This window comes from Pan paniscus, chromosome 14 (assembly GCF_029289425.2).
Source record: "Pan paniscus chromosome 14, NHGRI_mPanPan1-v2.0_pri, whole genome shotgun sequence".
NCBI classification, from domain to species: Eukaryota; Metazoa; Chordata; class Mammalia; order Primates; family Hominidae; genus Pan; species Pan paniscus.
Genome location: NC_073263.2, coordinates 108,270,012 through 108,293,117, shown reverse-complemented (window position 1 = coordinate 108,293,117; position 23,106 = coordinate 108,270,012). Strand labels below are relative to the sequence as shown.

General features: G+C 41.0%; 1 long non-coding RNA gene across 1 annotated transcript; it reads left to right on the top strand.

Annotated features, from left to right (window-relative positions):
* Positions 1-22,811, top strand: LOC134728873 (uncharacterized). Its single transcript, XR_010109737.1, has 7 exons — positions 1-158; positions 1,358-1,475; positions 9,048-9,169; positions 11,564-11,700; positions 18,842-18,899; positions 20,216-20,446; positions 22,278-22,811. It is a non-coding gene; the product is annotated as an uncharacterized LOC134728873 (long non-coding RNA).
* Positions 22,812-23,106: the final 295 nt, after the last annotated feature.

Genomic DNA, 23,106 nt, shown 5'->3' with positions numbered 1-23,106 from the left:
AAATGAACAGAGGAGGCGGCAGCAGGGAGGTAGCCAAAACGCAGTGGGAGAGATTTAAGTTATATGGGAGATGCAATGAATTCATGTGTTAACAGAAAGGGGTCCTGATTCAGACACCAAAAGAGGGTTCTTGAATCTCATGCCAGAAAGATTTCGGGGTGAGTCCATAAAGTGAAAGCGAGTTTATTAGGAAAGTAAAGGAATAAAGAATGTCTACGCTACTGGCAGAGCAGCAGCTTCAGCTACGCAACCAATGATACTTATTGTTACTTCTTGATTATTTGCTAAACAAGGGGTGGATTATTCACGAGTTTTCTGGGACAGGGGTGGGCAGTTCTAGGAACTGAGGATTCCTCCCCTTTTAAGACCATATAGGATAACTTCCTGACATTGCTATGGCATTTGTAAACTGTCACAGCGCTGGTGGGAGTGTCTTTCAGCACGCTAATGCTTTATAACTAGCATATAATAAGCTGTGAGGACGACTGTAGGTCACTCTCTTCACCGTCTAGGTTGTGGTGGGTTTTGGCTGGCTTCTTTACTGCAAACTGTCTTAATAGCAAGGTCTTTATGACCAGTATCTGGTAGCGACCTCCTGTCTCATTCTATGACTTAGAATGCCTAACCTCCTGGGAACGCGATCCAGTAGGTCTCAGCCTTCTTTTACCCAGCCCCTATGCAAGATGGAGTTGCTCTGGGTAAACGCTTCTGAGGCATGGACAGTAGACATTATTAAACACAGGCAGGTGCTAGTAAAGGCAATTGTAGAATTTTATTCACAGATGTTAAAAAAAAATCAGAGACAAAATCTGTGAAGATTTCTGTATACTGATGTTTCAAATTAAGATATGCAAATTAAACAGATTATGGTGAAATGGGTGAACTAGGTCCTCTCTTGAGATCTCTTTCATCCCTCAGTACTACATTGATTTTACAGATGCAAATATTAAGAAAGTTATATGGTACATGGACTTATTTTAAACTTTCTGCAAATCTTAGGAACTTGATTTCAAGTTCAATTATTGCAGCTCCTTTCTCTGTAGGAAGTCACTATCATAAAATAATTTGGTGAATCATTATGACCGCTAAATTTATTGCATGCCTGGTGCTATAAATCATGAATTACCTAGAAAGTGCTCTCCCAATCAATGATTTAAACAAGAAAGTGCTAGTGCACTTTGTTTTCCTTTGTTAATGTAAAATGTTTATTAAAACATAATTTAATGCAGCCATTAATATTATGTAGAATAATATTTAGTGGATTGGAGGAAAGTTTATGATATACTGGTTTTTAAAAAGCAGGTTACCCAGTAATAAGTACATTTTCTTTCTTTCTTTCTTTTTTTTTTTCCGACAGAATCTCACCCTGTTGCCTAGGCTGGAGTGCAGTGACGTGATTTTGGCCTACTGCAGCCTCTGCCTCCCAGGTTCAAGCCATTATTCCGCCTCAGCCTCCCTAGTAACTGGGATTACAGGTATGTGCCACTATGCCCAGCTAATTTTTGTAGTTTTAGTAGAGACGGAGTTTCACCATGTCGGCCAGGCTGGTCTCAACTCCTGACCTCAGGTGATCCGCCTGCCTTGGCCTCCCAAAGTGCTGGGGTTACAGGCGTGAGCCACCATGCCTGGCCCTACATTATCATTTTTAAAAGATATTTTTATAAGCACAAGAAAAATAAAGGACTAGAAGAATATAAACTAATACATTCGCAATATCTCTGAACCATGGAATCAGAGGTGACTTTTCTTTCACTTTGTGTTTTCTAAACTTACGATGATGGATATGTACTATTTTTATAATGAGAAGCAAAACCTATTATGAAAGTAAAGAACGCTGTGTCTTAATGGTGAAGACTAGATTAATATTTTGAAAAAGAAATGCTATCGTAGAGTAGAATATTTCATTTGGTAAAATCTATGAGTCTAATGTGCACACATATTATCCCTTAAACTTCTAGCCTAGGTGGAGACAGATATGTTTGTTTAGCCTTAGAGGAGAGGTGATAACATCTCCTTAAAAATATCAGCTGGCTTAACCAAATGTTTCAGAAATAGCATGGCATTTCAGGGTATGATGAATCAGCTGGGTGGGAACTTCTTCTGACGAAATAGCTCTACTTTCAGGAAAACTGTCCCTATACATCCCAACTCAAATGTATCCAATGCGATTTGTAAATAGAGCTGAACTATACCAATGTGACCCCAATAATACGGGATTTCTTAAAGTTTGAACCAGGAATGAGCCAAATTTCGACCTTAGCAAAATTTTTCCCTATATTACAAATGAATGCCAGGGCTAATGTTTAAAATTCATGAAAACCTCTTTAAACAACATCATTTTTATATTTACTAAAGCAAGTTCCTTACGGAATACTTTATTGACTAAACTTAATTATATGTTCTTAGCAGTAATCCATCGTGTTTTTCCTTTCAAATATAGTAGTTTTTTAAACCGTCATTCATTTACATAGAACCTTCACATTAGACTTACAGGATGAGCCTACAAAGGCTTGAAAGTTGTTAGTTGCTAGCTAGTTAAACCTCTTCAAATATTCCCAGCAAAGAGGCTGGAGCCACTGCATGTGTACTTTGCATGATAGAAACTGTTAACATTTATTTATTAAATAAAAACTTATTGAAAAAGAAGACTGGACATGGGTAAGGTCTATTGCCTGAACTTCAAGAGCGACCAGCACTTTACCCACAAGCATGAGCTTGTGGTAGAACAGCAGTACAATAACATAAGCTCTAAGAGAAATGCCAGATTTCTTTAAGGGAATGCAGCAATACATGCTTTAATTCCCAGAGTGAGTCTCCAGAGGCAGCAAGCTTCTTAGAGAAGCCTCACAAACCAGCAGCTTCTGAGCTGTAGAGTAGCAGCTCTTTCCACCAACAGCATCGCCTTCACCTGTGAGATGCAGATTCCTGGACCCACCTCACACCTATTCTGAATGAGGCTTAGCAATTTGTGTTTTAACAAGCCCTCCTGGTGGTTCTGACACACACACACACACACACACTCAAGTTTAAGACCAAAAATGGTGTCAGTCAGGATGATTGCAGGGATCATGAGTAATTAGCGCTCTTTACCAAATAGTTCCTGAGCCTGCAGTGGAAGTATATTGCCTTAACCTAAAAGTTAGGCATGCTGTGTGATTTGCTTCGGCTGATAAAGCAAATCACATGAAAATGGCATGTTTCCTGTTCAAGATGACAACTGCCACATCCAATGGTCCTTGGAGTGATACAGAGCAAAGCCCCAGATGAAGTTGAAGGACATGTAACATAAGCATGAAATAAACTATTGGTTTTTGAGCCACTGATTTTTGGGAGGTGCTTGTTACCACAATGTAACCTAGTCCATCCTGACTGATACAATAGGGAGGAGGAGTGTGCACTGCCCCCCAGAGCATAACCACCAATGTAGTTGACGATGCTACATACATCCTAGGCACAATTTTCATCATCAATGTAGCATTAGAGCATTCCTGGGTGCTATGGTTTGGATATGGTTTATCCCCACTAGAACTTATGTTAAAATTTGTTCATCTATGTGGTGGTGTTGAGAGGTGGGGCCTAGTGGGAAATGTTTGGGGAATGGGCGTGGATCCCTCATGAATAGATGAATACTCTCCTGAGGGTAAGCTTTTTCTCTCTTGGAATGGATTAGTTCCCTCAGAAGTGGGTTGTTAAAAAGAGCCTTGTTTCCTTGGTTTCTCTCTTGCTTCCTCTGTCGCCATGCAATCTCTTTGCACACACCCACTCTCCTTCCACTTTCTGCCGTGAATTGAGGCAAGCTGAGGGCCTCGCTACATGCAGCTACCCAGCCTTGGGCTCTTCAGCCACCAAAGTTATGTGCCAGCTCAACCTCTTTTCTTTATAAATTACCAAATCTCAGGTATGCTGTTACAGCAACACAAAACGGACTAAGACACTGGGCTTCCCAAGAAAGGAGGGGCAGCAGCAGAACAGGGAAGATAAGTAAATGGAGAGGCAAACTATTTTCAAAGATTTTTTAAAATGTGGGTGTCATGACCATAGGTTACAGCAGGCACAACAGGTAATTGCAGCCAATCTGTACATGTGAAGCTCAATAACCAAGCAGCACAGAACCGCTCAGCAAATGATCAATGAGAGGCCTTTCCATTGATGCCATAAAGGGGTGAGCCCCAGCTGCCATCTCAGGACAGAGAATGAAGATGGCAGGGAAAACTGAGCATTCATCTCAAAAACAGAATGGATGGAATGAAATTATGATTGACTATATTACCTCCAATCAGACTTTTTTTGCTGTTGTCTACTATAGAAGCCAAATGAATGCTCAGGAGCATGTTAATGATAAATGTAGAAAGCTACCTATGTATACATTCAATTTGTGCCTATAATTTTAAAAATCTAGATAAGGGCATCAAAGATATATACATATAAATAAATATAAATATATAAATATATATATATATATAATAAGAGATGATAAGGAGAAAGTAACAGGGTTATAGGATAGTGGCAGCTTGGGAGGTGAAGCTACCTTAGAAATGGGGGTTTTGGCCAGGCGCGGTGGCTCACGCCTGTAATCCCAGCACTTTGGGAGGCTGAGGCGGGCGGATCACGAGGTCAGGAGATCGAGACCATCCTGGCTAACACGGTGAAACCCCGTCTCTACTAAAAATACAAAAAATTAGCCGGGAGAGGTGGCGGGCGCCTGTAGTCCCAGCTACTCGGGAGGCTGAGGCAGGAGAATGGCGTGAACCCGGGAGGCGGAGCTTGCAGTGAGCCGAGATCGCGCCACTGCACTCCAGCCTGGGCGACTAGAGCCAGACTCCGTCTCAAAAAAAAAAAAAAAAAAAAAAAGGAAAGAAAAAAAAGAAAAAGAAATAGGGGTTTTGAAAAGCCTCTATGGGAACAGACACTTTCATTAAACTTTTTTTTTTTTGAGACGGAGTCTCGCTCTGTCGCCCAGGCTGGAGCGCAGTGGCGCGATCTCGGCTCACTGCAAGCTCCGCCTCCCGGGTTCACGCCATTCTCCTGCCTCAGCCTCCCGAGTAGCTGGGACTACAGGCGCCCGCCACCTCTCCCGGCTAATTTTTTGTATTTTTAGTAGAGACGGGGTTTCACCGTGTTAGCCAGGATGGTCTCGATCTCCTGACCTCGTGATCTGCCCGCCTCGGCCTCCCAAAGTGCTGGGATTACAAGCGTGAGCCACCAGGCCCTGCCTTTCATTAAACTTTTGTGCTAAGTCCTGAGTGTTGGAAAGAGCCAACTCTGTGAGGTTCTGGGGAAATTGCAATCCTTATGAAGAAAGCACAAGTGCAAAGGTCTAGGGGCCAGGATTCATGTTCAAGTGACAAAAAAGAATATCTATGTCCATGTGTGCAGCAGTCTTACCCACCAGGGTTCCTAAGAGAATGAAATCCTATAGGAAATGACCTGCAAGACTATTTCCCAAATTCTCTCAAGTTTGGGCCATTGTGGAGGAATAAGAGAGAAGCCACTATATGTAACACATGCTTTATGGCACTCTGGTTTCATTCTCTAAAAGAACCCCAGCTGAGAAGGGCTGACTGCAGGGTGGCAGGTTGGAAAGGGATTCCAATGAAGTCAGAGAGGCGGGTAGGGGCCAATAAAGGCTTGGGGTTTGATTCTATGTGCAGTGGCAGGCACCGGAAGCTTTCAAACAGTGGAATGGCACATTCTGACAGGTTTGTGAAGGATCACTGGCTGCTGTTTGGAGAATGGACTGCAGAAAGACAAAGGAAAGGCAGCCAGTCAGGAGGCGTTTGCATTAATGCAGAGAAAAGAAGATAAGGCTAGCATGGCTGGGGTGGAAGAAGAGATAAATTTAGAATATGGTTTGAATGTAGAGTTGGGCTTGGTTATGGGCTCAGTATGAAACCAGGTGAGGGAAGATGAGAGAAAGGTGTGAATCTGACAGGATTCCTGAGCAATTCCTGATTGGTGATGCCATTGAAGAATGTGAGAAAGACTAGGGAAAGAGTGGAATTGAGGATGGGACAATTATGAGATGCTGAGTCAACAGTGGAATATATGAGTCTGGATCTCAAAGGAGAGGCAAGGATCTCAAAGGAGATACATAAACAAGGGAGTCATCAGTGTATAAAAGTGTTTAAATCACACAATAGGATGAGATCACTGAACTCTGTCAATTTCTCTTCCAATGTCCCTCAAATTTATTTCTTCCTCTTATTCCTGCTGCCATTAATCTTTGTTTCCCCGAAGAGCTACTGCAGTACTTCTGTACCAGGCCTGTGGTCTCTCTCCTCAGCAATCTCTCCTGTGCATAACCACATCTACCATTCATCTTCCTGTTTCACAAATTAGACCATTTTTTTAATTCAATAAAAAACTGAGTACTCATGTACAAATCTCTCTGTTCAGTTCTTTGAGTGATTCAAAGATGAACAAAAAATAGATTCTGACATTGAAAGCTTTTAGTCTATAGAAAGGATGTGTTTGTAAACAACTATATTTCTGGTCAGGCGCGGTGGCTTATGCCTGTAATCCCAGCACTTTGGGAGGCCGAGGCGGGTGGATCATCTCAGGTCAGGAGTTCGAGACCAGCCTGGCCAACATGGCAAAACCCTGTCTCTACTAAAAATGCAAAAATTCACCGGGTGTGGTGGTGCGCGCTTGTAATCCAAGCTACTCAGAAGGTTGATGCAGGAGAATTGCTTGAACTTGGGAGGTGGAGGTTGAGGTGAGCTGAGATTGTACCACTGCACTCCAGCCTGGGCAACAGAATGAGATTCTGTCTGAAAAATAAATAAATAGATAAATAAATATGTTTCAGGGTAGAGAGTGACAGGAAGGAAAAGAAAAATAAATATTATGGCCATTTTTGGGGATGAAGAAGTGACTGTTTGCTCCATGGATTTGGAAAATTTTTGTTAGGATGGTTGTCTTAGAGTTGGACCAAGAGGTCAAAATCACTTCTTGACTTGTTGATTAAAGTGTGTGGTCCTTATGATCCCTAGTCTCTCAGAATCTTCTTAATTAGCTGCTCTCCCACTCTCTGATGTTCTAATGCTGGCATTTTTAATGGTTCAATGTTAGGTGATCTTTCCTTGGTGCCACACTCGTTCTCTAGGCAAGCTCATCTACTTGGATGGCAAATCCATCATGTCCCTTCAATTCATTGCCTTTCATTTACAAATGCAAATCTGCCCCTGTCAGTGTGTGCTCAAAGCCTGGCAATTCTATTGCTGTCAGGATTAACCTGAAACATCAGACCTCCCTCCCCCATCTCTTGCTTGTCTCCTCCTTACTCTCTGAACTCTAACCACTCCAAGTTCCTCCAATAATATACACCCCATCCTGCCTCTGGGGCTTTATCCATGTGATTCCTGGTGTTTGTAAAGTTTCTTAATTTCCAGCTTTCCATATTACCCAGGGAACTTCTACTCCTACTTCCCAGCTTAAATGTCAATCCCAGAAAGCCATCTCTGAACTCACAGGGACTTATTGTTATATATTCTCACCACATTTTGTATCTTTCCTTTATTGAAATATCAGAATTATAATTGTTTCATTTATTTGTGTTATTTGCTTTCTATTTCTCTGTCCCAACAATCTATAAACACCACCAGGCCTGAAATGACTTGTCCATGTTCAACACTGCAAGATCTGGATTGCACAGGTGCACTTTAATTTTTATTGCTGAATGGAAGCCTGCTGTTCCACTGCTTCCTGATTTCACTTTGTGCTCCCTCACTTCTTGTACATACCCCCCCAGCACTTCAGTGCAATTTCTCCTGTAATGTTATACTTGACATTTCTACCTCTTAAAACTCTAGCCATTCTGAAGGGCCATTCTGTCTTCCCGCTTGACCATGAAGTCCTCCCCACTCACTCCTGACCACACCTGATCCTCACTCTTGGCCACACCTGATCCCCACTCCCGACCACACCTGATCCTCACTCCTGATCACACCTGATCTTCACTCCTGACCACACCTGATGGAGATGATCTCCCCCACCTCTAAACTTGCAGTGCATTCTCATAGTTATTCTAATTGATATGGATCACTACTGTCAAGCTCTACAGTGATTTGTAGGCATGCGTTACCTCTGACTTTCCAATTTTTAAACTGTCAAGTTTGGGATTCACTGTATATTCTATAACTTTGTATGCACTGACAAAATCTACCATAAGATTGTAGAATTGGGGAAGTATCACACTTGCTACCCCCCAAAAATTTGGTGCTTAAAGGGTTAATATTATTTGGAAAACTCTCAACTGTAGAGCACCTGATTTCTATGTGACATTGGATAAAAGGAGAATTACCATTCTTGCATGTGGACTATAATTTCCAAAGAGCTAAAGGATGCTTCCAGTCTGATTTTAAGAAACATAGTTGTTCCTAATCCATTTGTTGTCAGGATAACAGGAGCTTGCTGGAGTCATGATAGCTTACATGACCTCCCATGCCCAGATGGTAAAGGGACTTAAACCATATCGTAAGAGGACCAATTAGAGATACCTGACTGTTCAGCTCATGAGGAAATGCAATATGAAAAAGAAACAGGCATGCTGACTATGCTCAAATATTAAAAGGACTCTCAAATAAAAGTAAAATTAGATTTATTTTAAATGGCCCCAAGAAACCTTTCTAGGAATAATAAATAGATATTTCAGGGGGATAGATATTTACTTGAGGTAAAGGAGAACATTATAATAGCCAGACTTCTCCAATGATACAATGAATTACCTTAGAAGGTATCGAGTCTCCTTTTACTTGAGGCATTCAAGGAGAAGTTGTATAAATATTTAACAGGAATGTTAAAGGCAGTTTCAAACACTGCAAGGTTGTACCTACCATCTTTCCACACCTGAGATGCTTTGATTCTATCGTAATAACAGCTAAAATGCACAGGGCACGAATCCCATGCCAGGTCCTGTGCATTTTCTAAGCATTTTCTATGCATTACCTCATTTAATTGTCACAACAACTGTTATTACACTCATGACTAAAGATAAGAAAACTGAAGCACGGAGACATTAAATGATTTGTCTTACTTCCCATAATTAGGTAAGAATTTTGACACCAGGAAATCTTTTTCCAGCGCCCAGCCTGTTATTCCGCCTTTCATATTCATACGGCAGATGTAAGTTCAAAACAGAAAGGCCTTGCCTAGGAAAGTGAATGATAAGGTAAGAGCAGTGGGATGATCTTAGGAAGAGTGTGTTAAGAAAATGTCATCTTATAAACTGAATGGTAGAGGCATTACGGAATGATGAATTTAGAGAATGGCTCAAGACACTTGCTCACACTTCCATGTGATGAGCACAAGGCAGAAGCCACTAAACACAGCACTCTATAGTGCAACCCAGAGTATATTTTGAAAACATAAAAACAATTTATTTTTATTTATTTATTTATGTTTTTGAGACCAAGTCTCGCTTTGTCGCCCAGGCTGGAGTGCAGTGGTGCGATCTCCACTTACCACAACCTCCACCTCCTGGGTTCAAGCGATTCTTGTGCCTCAGCCTCCCAAGTAGCTGGGATTACAGGCACCCACCACCATGCTCAGCTAATTTTTGTATTTTTAGTGGAGACAAGGTTTCACCATGTTGGCCAGGCTGGTTTCAAATTCCTGACCTCAGGTGATCCACCCACCTCAGCCTCCCAAAGTGCTGGGATTACAGACGTGAGCCACTGTGCCCGGCCGTATTTTCATTATAAATTAAATTGCCTGCACCTCATTCACCATTAAGACTAAGCTTGAAGTTTAGTGCTCCTGCAAAGAAAAAAAAAAGAGGTACTATCTAAAACCCAGAAAGTATACAGGGTAAGGAGAAGGGGGACATGATATAGGAGTGTTTCTACCAGACAGGAAAGGGAAAGAGGATCTTATGAAACAGTGAGGGAAATCAAAGAAGAAAGCAAGGCACCCAATAGTAGGGGCCTCAAACAGAGCTTAAACTTGAAGGAGTAAGGTAGAGACATCCCAGCTATGTTGAGACTGATGCTGAACACAGAGGTCTCCTGTCCCGCTTCCTGTTTTGGTCTCTGAACGGAAGTGTCTTGCACAATGTCCCTTCCCTGCACCAGCACAAGGGACATGAGGAGAGAACCTACTGGGATCTAGAAGTTACTGAGCATTCTTAATGGGGGATGTGAAAAGTAACAAGTGACCCAGAAGGGCTGTAAGAAGATTCCTTTATGAGGGGTGACATTGCCCCCTAGAAGCCAAAGGGTAGAATACTCAAGCCAGGGGCCAGGTACAGGGGTCCACGGAGCCCCATAGATGTTGCTATTGTTGTTGTTTTGTTTTTTTGTTTCTGAAACATAGTTTTGCTCTTGTTGCACTGCAACCGCTGCCTCCCTGGTTCAAATGATTCTCCTGCCTCAGTCTCCCAAGTAGTTGGGATTACAGGCATGCGCCACCACCCCTGGCTAATTTTGTATTTTTAGTAGAGACTGGGTTTCACCGTGTTAATCAGGCTGGTCTCAAACTCCTGACCTCAGGTGATGCACTCGCCTTGGCATCCCAAAGTGCTGGGATTACAGGCATGAGCCACCGCACCCAGCCCCATAGATGTTATACTCCAGCAAGAGCAAAGTGACACTGGAGCCAACCCAAAGTTGGCTGGGGAGATTGAAAACATTGCTCATGGCCGATGTTGAGAGAAACAAGTTTACCAGAAGTGGCTCCATCAGCTGATGCCAGAAGGTTTATGAGAGATCAAGTGTGGTAAGGGATAGTCCAGGCATGGTGTGGATGATTCAAGGGTGCAGGAAACAGCAAAAAACTTAAGCCTGGACTTGAGACTCAGTCATTAACACAGCACACGTTGTTTTTCTTTGAACTCAAATGCTATCTTGAGAAGAATGATTGTGTAGATACACTAAAATAATAATTTTTTTCAATTAAAAAGACAAACCTGAGCATTTAGGCAAAAGAGACTGAATTGACCAAGAAGAAGCTAATTTAAAACAAAGACACTGTTTAATTTAATTGAGGGTTTAAAATACTTCTTGACCATCCAAAAGGGATCCACAAAGAAGTTTGAACCAGAAACATATATAGCAGACTATTATATGTGAAATTATGTGTGTATGTGTATACATACGCATTTGGCAGATCTTAATTTGCTGAGAGTTAAGTTGCTCCCTCTAAACATTCAATTAAATAAATGAAGTTGAGGCCAGTGCAGAGACTCACATCTATAATCATCTTGGAAGGGTGAGGCAGGTGAATCACTTGAAGTCAGGAGTTCAAGATCAGCCTGAGCAACATGGTGAAACCCCATCTCTACAAAAAATACAAAACATTAGCCAGGCGTACTGCGCCTACCTATAGTCCTAACTACACAGGAGGCTGAGGTGGGAGGATCACCTGAATCCAAGAGGTCAAGGCTGAAGTGAGCTGTGATCACACTGCTGTACTCCAGCCTGGGCAACAGAGCAAGACCCTGTCTCAAAAATAAAAAATAAAAAAAAAAAGAAATACAGTTGAGTTTCTTGAACTACTTATACGTGAGGTTTTAATTTATAAAAGCATTCAGTTTATTTGAGAAACATTTCTTGTTCTTCTATTGAAGCAAATCTAATTGAGAAAAAAACCAACCAGAGTCAGTGTCCAGTAATGGCTCTGCGATGCGCAGCCTCCGAATGTGACGACCACAGGCTCTGCTTGCCTTTTACCTGACTGCCAGCACCCTGCGGAGCAGCATCAAAGGTAAATTTCAATTCTTCATGGTTTTCTAACTTTTAACATTTACTAAATGCATTTTCCACCAGAACCTTCAGAGTTACCCAGCAATTTCATTTGGGATTTATCACTAAATGTCTTTGAGCTCACACATGGTATTAAAAGTGTGCAACTGTAATAAGGATTACATTATTTTAATCCTGTAACTAGTGCTTACAGATTGCTGCTTCATTTCAAATTATTGTACTTGCTGGAAAATTATACATACAACAATATAAAAAATTTAAAATATGAATGGGTTACACATGTGTTTTAAGCATGTAAAAAGGGGCTGGAGCCAAGATGGCCAAATAGGAACAGCTCCGGTCTACAGCTCCCAGCGTGAGCGACGCAGAAGATGGGTGATTTCTGCATTTCCATCTGAGGTACTGGGTTCATCTCACTAGGGAGTGCCAGACAGAGGGCGCAGGACAGTGGGTGCAGCGCACCATGCATGAGCCGAAGCAGGGAGAGGCATTGCCTTACTTGGGAAGCGCAAGGGGTCAGGGAGTTCCCTTTCCTAGTCAAAGAAAGGGGTGACAGACAGCACCTGGAAAATCGGGTCACTCCCACCCGAATACTGCGCTTTTCCGACGGGCTTAAAAAACGGCGCACCAGGAGATCATATCCCGCACCTGGCTTGGAGGGTCCTACGCCCACGGAGTCTCGCTGATTGCTAGCACAGCAGTCTGAGATCAAACTGAAAGGCGGCAGCGAGGCTGGGGGAGGGGCACCCGCCATTGCCCAGGCTTGCTTAGGTAAACAAAGCAGCCCGGAAGCTCCAACTGGGTGGAGCCCACCACAGCTCAAGGAGGCCTGCCTGCCTCTGTAGGCTCCACCTCTGAGGGCAGGGCACAGACAAACAAAAAGACAGCAGTAACCTCTGCAGACTTAAATGTCCCTGTCTGGCAGCTTTGAAGAGAGCAGTGGTTCTCCCAGCACGCAGCTGGAGATCTGAGAATGGGCAGACTGCCTCCTCAAGTGGGTCCCTGACCCCTGACCCCTGAGCAGCCTAACTGGGAGGCACCCCCCAGTAGGGGCAGACTGACACCTCACACAGCTGGGTACTCCTCTGAGACAAAACTTCCAGAGGAACTATCAGACTGCAGCATTCGCGGTTCATGAAAATCCGCTGTTCTGCAGCCACCGCTGTGGCTACCCAGGCAAACAGGGTCTGCAGTGGACCTCTAGCAAACTCCAACAGACCTGCAGCTGAGGGTCCTGTCTGTTAGATGGAAAACTAACAAACAGAAGACATCCACACCAAAAACCCATCTGTACATCACCATCATCAAAGACCAAAAGTAGATAAAACCACAAAGATGGGGAAAAAACAGAGTAGAAAAACTGGAAACTCTAAAACCCAGAGCGCCTCTCCTTCTCCAAAGGAACACAGCTCCTCACCAGCAATGGAACAAAACTGGATGGAGAATGACTTTGACGAGCTGTGAGAAGAAGGCTTCAGAGGATCAAACTACTCCGAGCTACAGGAGGAAATTCAAACCAAAGGCAAATAAGTTGAAAACTTTGAAAAAAATTTAGACGAATGTATAACTAGAATAACCAATACAGAGAAGTGCTTAAAGGAGCTAATGGAGCTGAAAGCCAAGACTCGAGAACTACGTGAAGAATGCAGAAGCCTCAGGAGCCGATGTGATCAACTGGAAGAAAGGGTATCAGCAATGGAAGATGAAATGAATGAAATGAAGCGAGAAGGGAAGTTTAGAGAAAAAAGAATAAAAAGCAACGAACAAAGCCTCCAAGAAATATGGGACTATGTGAAAAGACCAAATCTACGGCTGATTGGTGTACCTGAAAGTGATGGGGAGAATGGAACCAAGTTGGAAAACACTCTGCAGGATATTATCCAGGAGAACTTCCCCAATCTAGCAAGGCAGGCCAACGTTCAGATTCAGGAAATACAGAGAATGCCACAAAGATACTCCTCGAGACGAGCAACTCCAAGAGAGATAATTGTCAGATTCACCAAAGTTGAAATGAAGGAAAAAATGTTAAGGGCAGCCAGAGAGAAAGGTCGGGTTACCCACAAAGGGAAGCCCATCAGACTAACAGCGGATCTCTCGGCAGAAACTCTACAAGCCAGAAGAGAGTGGGGGCCAATATCCAACATTCTTAAAGAAAATAATTTTCAACCCAGAATTTCATATCCAGTCAAACTAAGCTTCATAAGTGAAGGAGAAATAAAATCCTTTACAGACAAGCAAATGCTGAGAGATTTTGTCACCACCAGGCCTGCCCTAAAAGAGCTCCTGAAGGAAGCACTAAACATGGAAAGGAACAACCGGTACCAGCCACTGCAAAATCATGCCAAATTGTAAAGACCATCGAGGCTAGGAAGAAACTACATCAACTAATGAGCAAAATAACCAGCTAACATCATAATGACAGGATCAAATACACACATAATAATATTAACTTTAAATGTAAATGGACTAAATGCTCCAATTAAAAGACACAGACTGGCAAATTGGATAAAGAGTCAAGACCCATCAGTGTGCTGTATTCAGGAAACCCATCTCACGTGCAGAGACACACATAGGCTCAAAATAAAAGGATGGAGGAAGATCTACCAAGCAAATGGAAAACAAAAAAAGGCAGGGGTTGCAATCCTAGTCTCTGATAAAACAGACTTTAAACCAACAAAGATCAAAAGAGACAAAGAAGGCCATTACATAATGGTAAAGGGATCAATTCAACAAGAAGAGCTAACTATCCTAAATATATATGCACCCAATACAGCAGCGCCCAGATTCATAAAGCAAGTCCTGAGTGACCTACAAAGAGACTTAGACTCCCACACAATAATAATGGGAGACTTTAACACCCCACTGTCAACATTAGACAGATCAATGAGACAGAAAGTTAACAAGGATACCCAGGAATTGAACTCAGCTCTGCACCAAGCAGACCTAATAGATATCTACAGAACTCTCCACCCCAAATCAACAGAATATAATGTTTTTCAGCACCACACCACACCTATTCCAAAATTGACCACATAGTTGGAAGTAAAGCTCTCCTCAGCAAATGTAAAAATCAGAAATTATAACAAAACTGTCTCTCAGACTGCAGTGCAATCAAACTAGAACTCAGGATTAAGAAACTCACTCAAAACCGCTCAGCTACATGGAAACTGAACAACCTGCTCCTGAATGACTACTGGGTACATAACGAAATGAAGGCAGAAATAAAGATGTTCTTTGAAACCAATGAGAACAAAGACACAACATACCAGAATCTCTGGGACACATTCAAAGCAATGTGTAGAGGTAAATTTATAGCACTAAATGCCCACAAGAGAAAGCAGGAAAGATCCAAAATTGACACCCTAACATCACAATTAAAAGAACTAGAAAAGCAAGAGCAAACACATTCAAAAGCTGGCAGAAGGCAGGAAATAACTAAAATCAGAGCAGAACTGAAGGAAATAGAGACACAAAAAACCCTTCAAAAAATTAATGAATCCAGGAGCTGGTTTTTTGAAAGGATCAACAAAATTGATAGACTGTTAGCAAGACTAATAAAGAAGGAAAGAGAGAAGAATCAAATAGACACAATAAAAAATAATAAAGGGGATATCACCACCGATCCCACAGAAATACAAACTACCATCACAGAATACTACAAACACCTCTACGCAAATAAACTAGAAAATCTAGAAGAAATGGATAAATTCCTCGACACATACACCCTCCCAAGACTAAACCAGGAAGAAGTTGAATCTCTGAATAGACCAATAACAGGCTCTGAAATTGTGGCAATAATCAATAGCTTACCAACCAAAAAGAGTCCAGGACCAGATGGATTCACAGCCGAATTCTACCAGAGGTACAAGGAGGAACTGGTACCATTCCTTCTGAAACTATTCCAATCAATAGAAAAAGAGGGACTCCTCCCTAACTCATTTTATGAGGCCAGCATCATCCTGATACCAAAGCTGGGCAGAGACACAACCAAAAAAGAGAATTTTAGACCAATATCCTTGATGAACACTGATGCAAAAATCCTCAATAAAATACTGGCAAACCAAATCGAGCAGCGCATCAAAAAGCTTATCCACCATGATCAAGTGGGCTTCATCCCTGGGATGCAAGGCTGGTTCAACATACACAAATCAATAAATGTAATCCAGCATATAAACAGAACCAAAGACAAAAACCACATGATTATCTCAGTAGATGCAGAAAAGGCCTTTGACAAAATTCAACAACCCTTCATGCTAAAACCTCTCAATAAATTAGGTATTGATGGGACGTATCTCAAAATAATAAGAGCTATCTATGACAAACCCACAGCCAATATCATACTGAATGGGCAAAAACTGGAAGCATTCCCTTTGAAAACTGGCACAAGACAGGGATGCCCTCTCTCACCACTCCTATTCAACATAGTGTTGGAAGTTCTGGCCAGGGCAATTAGGCAGGAGAAGGAAATGAAGGGTATTCAATTAGGAAAAGAGGAAGTCAAATTGTCCCCGTTTGCAGATGACATGATTGTATATCTAGAAAACCCCATTATCTCAGCCCAAAATCTCCTTAAGCTGATAAGCAACTTCAGCAAAGTCTCAGGATACAAAATCAATGTACGAAAATCACAAGCATTCTTATACACCAATAACAGACAAACAGAGAGCTAAATCATGAGTGAACTCTCATTCACAATTCCTTCAAAGAGAATAAAATACCTAGGAATCCAACTTACAAGGGACGTGAAGGACCTCTTCAAGGAGAACTACAAACCACTGCTCAATGAAATAAAAGAGGATACAAACAAATGGAAGAACATTCCATGTTCATGGGTAAGAAGAATCAATATCGTGAAAATGGCCATACTGCCCAAGGTAATTTATAGATTCAATGCCATCCCCATCAAGCTACCAATGACTTTCTTCACAGAATTGGAAAAAACTGCTTTAAAGTTCATATGGAACCAAAAAAGAGCCCGCATCGCCAAGTCAATCCTAAGCCAAAAGAACAAAGCTGGAGGCATCTCACTACCTGACTTCAAACTATACTACAAGGCTACAGTAACCAAAACAGCATGGTACTGGTACCAACACAGAGATGTAGACCAATGGAACAGAACAGAGCCCTCAGAAATAAGGCCACATATCTACAACTATCTGATCTTTGACAAACCTGAGAAAAACAAGCAATGGGGAAAGGATTCCCTATTTAATAAATGGTGCAAGGAAAACTGGCTAGCCATATGTAGAAAGCTGAAACTGGATCCCTTCCTTACACCTTATACAAAAATTAATTCAAGATGGATTAAAGACTTAAATGTTAGACCTAAAACCATAAAAACCCTAGAAGAAAACCTAGGCATTGCCATTGAGGACATAGGCATGGGCAAGGACTTCATGTCTAAAACACCAAAAGCAATGGCAACAAAAGCCAAATTTGACAAATGGGATCTAATTAAACTAAAGAGCTTCTGCACAGCAAAAGAAACTACCGTCAGAGTGAACAGGCAACTTACAAAATGGGAGAAAATTTTCACAACCTACTCATCTGACAAAGGGCTAATATCCAGAATCTACAATGAACTCAAACAAATTTACGAGAAAAAAACAAACAACCCCATCAAAAAGTGGGCAAAGGACATGAACAGACACTTCTCAAAAGAAGACATTTATGCAGCCAAAAAACACATGAAAAAATGCTCATCATCACTGGCCATCAGAGAAATGCAAATCAAAACCACAGTGAGATACCATCTCACACCAGTTAGAATGGCAATCATTAAAAAGTCAGGAAACAACAGGTGCTGGAGAGGATGTGGAGAAATAGCAACACTTTTACACTGTTGGTGGGACTGTAAACTAGTTCAACCCTTGTGGAAGTCAGTGTGGCGATTCCTCAGGGATCTAGAACTAGAAATACCATTTGACCCAGCCATCCCATTACTGGGTATATACCCAAAGGACTATAAATCATGCTGCTGTAAAGACACATGCACATGTATGTTTATTGTGGCACTATTCACAATAGCAAAGACTTGGAACCAACCCAAATGTCCAACAATGATAGACTGGATTAAGAAAATGTGGCACATATACACCATGGAATACTATGCAGCCATAAAAAATGATGAGTTCATGTCCTTTGCAGGGACATGGATGAAATTGGAAATCGTCATTCTCAGTAAACTATCGCAAGAACAAAAAACCAAACACCGCGTATTCTCACTCATAGGAGGGAATTGAACAATGACACATGGACACAGGAGGGGGAACATCACACTCTGGGGACTGTTGTGGGTGGGGGGAGGGGGGAGGGATAGCATTAGGAGATATACCTAATGCTAAATGACGAGTTAATGGGTGCAGCACACCAGCATGGCACATGTATGCATATGTAACTAACCTGCACATTATGCACATGTACCCTAAAACTTAAAGTATAATAATAATAAAATAAAATAAAATAGATTTACATGCAAGAAAAAAAAGCATGTAAAAAGGTGTTTTTTAATGTCATAGTGAGAGATATTATAATTTATATAGTTTATAAAATGTGGAGATAACTAATACAATGTAAAGTGATAAATGAAACATAGATTAAATTCACACAGTGGTAGGTTTTTGAAAACATTTTATTTTAACTCAACTTGAGTCTAAAGTATAATATGGTTGCACGAAAAAAGAAATCTAATGCAGGAAGCATCTTGTCCCCTGATACTTTAGTAGTCACTTGCTGAATTACAGTCTTGTACTTTGGGAAACACTAATATATAAAATTAAATTATTAACCAACTAAAATACGAATAAATGAAGGAAAATTGTAGAAAGCCAACTGGAGATTACCTATATGATAAAACTTTATTTATTATGTTTGAGAAAAGTAGAAATAAGAAATGCATAGATTTTAGACTTGGTGTATATATCAGTAGCATGAACTGTGAAGGATGAGGGTCTCAAATTCTGTTTTGACTCTCTTGGTGAGACTAGATTCACAATGTAAAAGGTAGAACAAATGTTAGTGAGAGGAAACCTCAAGTAGATGAAGGCATTGTAATGTGATATCCAGATACTCCAAATGAATATATATATTTATGATCAATTAGTTAAAAATTAAATCTCTGAATTATTTTTGTAATCTTTGAGAAACTATGGCTACTGGAGGAAGGAGAGGGAGAAGGTGAACTCCATAATCTATAAATAGGTAAGCTATATATCAAATCTCAAAATAGATTATTAAAATAATTGTAAGTAAGTATTTAGAAAAAGATACTAATTTGTTAGATAGTTTTCTTTATGTTCCTCAGAGAAAAGCCCATCAGCAGAATGTGATAAACACGACATAAGTACTTTGTTAGCAAAAATTCTGTAAAGATCTACTATGGTATCATTATAAACAAAAAAGAGGGGTAAGTTCTCAGCTAATGAAATGACAATTCTTAAACTAGGTGGAATAATTGATTGCTCTCAATCTAAAGTGATATTTGCACTGAAAAGCTGAAGCCATTTTTTGTCGCTGTGTGATGGGCACATTTGTGTGTTTCTGATTTTTATTTTTCTAATGAAAAGAAGTTAAGATCTTTTGACAAATATATTGGATGAAATAATTTTTTTTGAGACAGAGTGTTGCTCCAAACATCACAATTTAGCCTAGCCTACCTTACATGTGTTCAGAATACTTACATTAGCCTACAGTTCAGCAAAATTATCTAACACAAAGCCTATGTTATAATAGTGTTGAATATCTCATGTAATTTATTAAATACTCTGCTGAAAGTGAAAGATGAAATAGTCATATGGGAGCTCAAAGCACGGTTTCTACTGAATGTGTATTGCTTTCCCACTATCATAAGTCAAACCATTGTTAAGCTGGGGACCATCTGTAATTAGTTTTTAATTGATCAGTAACTATGTGCTAAACACTATTCTAACTCATATATATATATATATATATATTATTATTATTTTTTGAGATGGAGTCTCACTCTATCTCTCAAGCTAGAGTGTAATGGCGCAATCTCCACTCACTGCAACCTCTGCCTCCCTGGTTCAAGCGATTCTCCTGTCTCAGCCTTCACTCACTGCAACCTCCACCTCCCAGGTTCAAGTGATTCTCCTGCCTCAGCCTCCTGAGTAGCTGGGATTACAGGCATACACCACGATGCCCAGCTAATTTTTGTACTTTTACCAAAGACGGGGTTTCACCATGTTGGCCTCGAACTCCTGACCTCAAGTGATCCGCCCTCCTCGGCCTCCCAAAGTGCTAGGATTACCGGAGTGAGCCACCACACTGGGTGGATGATAAAATTTTAAAGAAGCAATTTAGAAGGTGTTTAGTCAAATTTCTTTCAATTGCACATTTTAGAAACTCAGTCTAAAAGAACTTAAATAAGAAATGAAATTTATTGGCTTATGTAAATTGGAAGATACAGGGGTGGAAGCCTGGCTCATAGGGTTTGAATTATATTATTGGGGTTCTATGTTTCTCTCCATCTTTCAGCTTTGCTTTTTCTCTTACAGGCTTAGCGTGAAAGACTGCCACTGGCTATCTTAGTCTTGTATTTCCTTTACCATCCATGGTACCAGAGAAGGAAGAGTGTTTCTCTTTATGGCCTCAGCAAAAATTCTGTGGAAGATGTTGATTGACCTGATTTGGGCCATGTCCTACAATAATGGAGGCCAGAGCCATTGGATATTTCAATTGGCCAGGCTGAGAGCTACAGAACATCCCTGTAGTGAACAATGAAGAGAGTAAGAAAGAAATCAGATCCCAACTAAACCACATGGCATGTTTACACATAAGAAAGGAGGGCTTGGTTGACGGGTGCATGGAGGAGCGCAAGTGAAAAGGCAGATTGAAAACCATAGACGCCTCACTGTGCTTCACCGTCTCCACTGTTAGTAAGGTTCAATGTGAAGCCCTATGCTAGGATCCAAAATTAAAGTTAAAAACAAGAAAATGAAAGAAATATGCCTTTACAGTGAAACACATACAAAAGAAGAAGAAAAGTTTAGCGACTGTAAAGTGGATGCATGAAGGCTGCAGTATGTCGCAGCTAGGAAAAAACAAACAAGCAAACAGGAACAATAGCAGGCAATGCCTACATTAAAGAGGAAAATATTTAGACGCAGGACACCATGGGGGAAGCACGAAACTCTTATTTTTTCAGCTCACCACAAACAGTAGATGTGGTGGCAGGATCTCTAGGAAAGAGCTAAAATTCAGACAGAACTTACTATTCAGAGAGGAATGGCCAAGATGGCAAAAAGACTGGACACAAGGTCCTAAGAGTGAACAATGGGTGTGTGGCTGAGTAGTCGAACTGGACACGAGGTCCTAAGAGTGAACGATGGGTGGGTGGCTGAGTAGTCGAACTGGACATGAGGTCCTAAGAGTGAACGATGGGTGGGTGGCTGAGTAGTCGACTGACGCTGGAGACCATGACTTTTGGGTGCTATGAAGGAAGAATCTGATCCAAGGTTGGGAATTTTCACCCCAAGTGCTGTCGGGGGACAAGGGGGCAAGAGAATTGAGGGACGCACAGAAGAATGGCAAGAGTGCTTCTCCCTGGGGTTCATCTGTGGAGGAACTGAAGCTAGAAGGGGAGGACAGGGAAGAAATGAGGCAAGGAATTGCTGAATGAAGTCCACGGTTCTGGAGTCCTGGGAGGAAGAGAGTGGGAGGTAGAGGAACAGGCAGGGCAAGCCAGAGATTTTTGGGTTTCAGCTGAATATTCCAAATGTATAATAATTTTAAGAGTGGTACCAAGGCCAAGAATGCAGTCATGGAAGTGGATTTCTGAAACACAATAAAGCGAAGACCAGGTTTGTTGGAATCTGGTTAGTCAAGGAACTTGGATAGAAGGTCTTAACTGGGTGGACTTCCTCTTTGGTGTTAAAGTCACAAGACAATGACCGGATTTAGAGTGGAAAAACATGACTCAGAAGCTGAAGTCCACAGTGACTTGAAGCCATGTCCAAGAGTTTGGTCCCTGACAATGCCAAGAAAAAGTACATGAGGGTGTAAACTGTGAGCAGCACCTCAAAGGAGAAAGATCAATATGAAGTTCTAACTAGTACTTGAGCAACTGAATTTCTTTTTTCTACACTGATAGACTTTTAAAACTTTATTTTCATTTAATATGAACATCATGTAGGGTATATAAAAATTAAAACTAAGAGACACATTGGCTTTGTAAATCTATGTTTTTACATAATGGTTTTGTTAGATTTCTTCTTCCATCAGTGAAAACATTTCTTAAACACGAATTCCGTTTCCATTTAAACAATTTGTAAGCAAAGTCCAGGTCCGATTAGTTTTTGGATATATTTAATATTTGTCTCCTGAAGTTTGTCTTCATGTACTTTAAGATATTGGTTTGTCTTTCCATGTTTTAAATGCATGATTGTATATCACATATTTTGTTCATTGTTTAATAAGAGATAATGTCCATCTAGGAAATAAATAGATTTTATAAAATTTTTTTTAAAAGTGAGACAATAGTCATGAGTAGCAAGGGGGTAAGTTTCCTAGAGCCACAAATTTCATGGCTTAAAACAACATCAATTTATTCTCTTACAGTTCTGGAGGCCAGAAATTTGAAATGAGTCTTATGGAGCTGAAATCAAGCACACACCAAAGCTGGGCTTCATCTGGATGTTCTATGAAAGATTCCTTTGCTCACCTCTTCCAATTCCTGGTGGTTGCTGGCATTCCTTGCATTGTAGACTTGTCATCCCAATGTCTTCCTCCTTGGCCCCATTGCCTTCTCCTCTCCTGTGTGGGCATCATCAACTCTCCCTTTCCCTCCCTCTTAAAAGGATATGAATGTGACTGCTTTAGGACCTACCTGGATAATTCAGAATAATCTCCCCATCTCAAGACCCTTAACATAATCACATATGCAAAGAACTTCTCTTTTCTTTAATCATATGAGTTAACATGTACAAATTTCAGAGATGAGAACATGGATATCTTTAGGGTGCCATTTTTTCAGTCCGTTGGAAATGGTAGATGTGGAAGAAGAGGAGCTAAAATTCAATCAGACCGGGGGTCTGCAATCTGTAGCCTGCAAGTCAGTGCCTGTTTTTGTAAATAAAGTTTTATTGGAGCACAGCCATGCCAGTTTTTTTGCATATTGTTTACGGCTGCTTTCCTGCTACCTGGAAGAGTTGAGTGGTTGTAACAGTAACCATATGGTCCTCAAAGCTGAAAATGTTTACTATCTGGCCCTTTACAGAAAAAGCTTGCCAATCCCTGGGTTAGATCAAGAATGTGGCAAATCATACTGGGGAGATTATAAGGTTTTAATTTAAAGTTCAGCAGCAGACAAGTGAGGGTAAGAACTTCAGTGGATGAAAAACCTACAAAATACCAGTAGATTTTACAGTTAGACTTTGGTAGTTTTGGG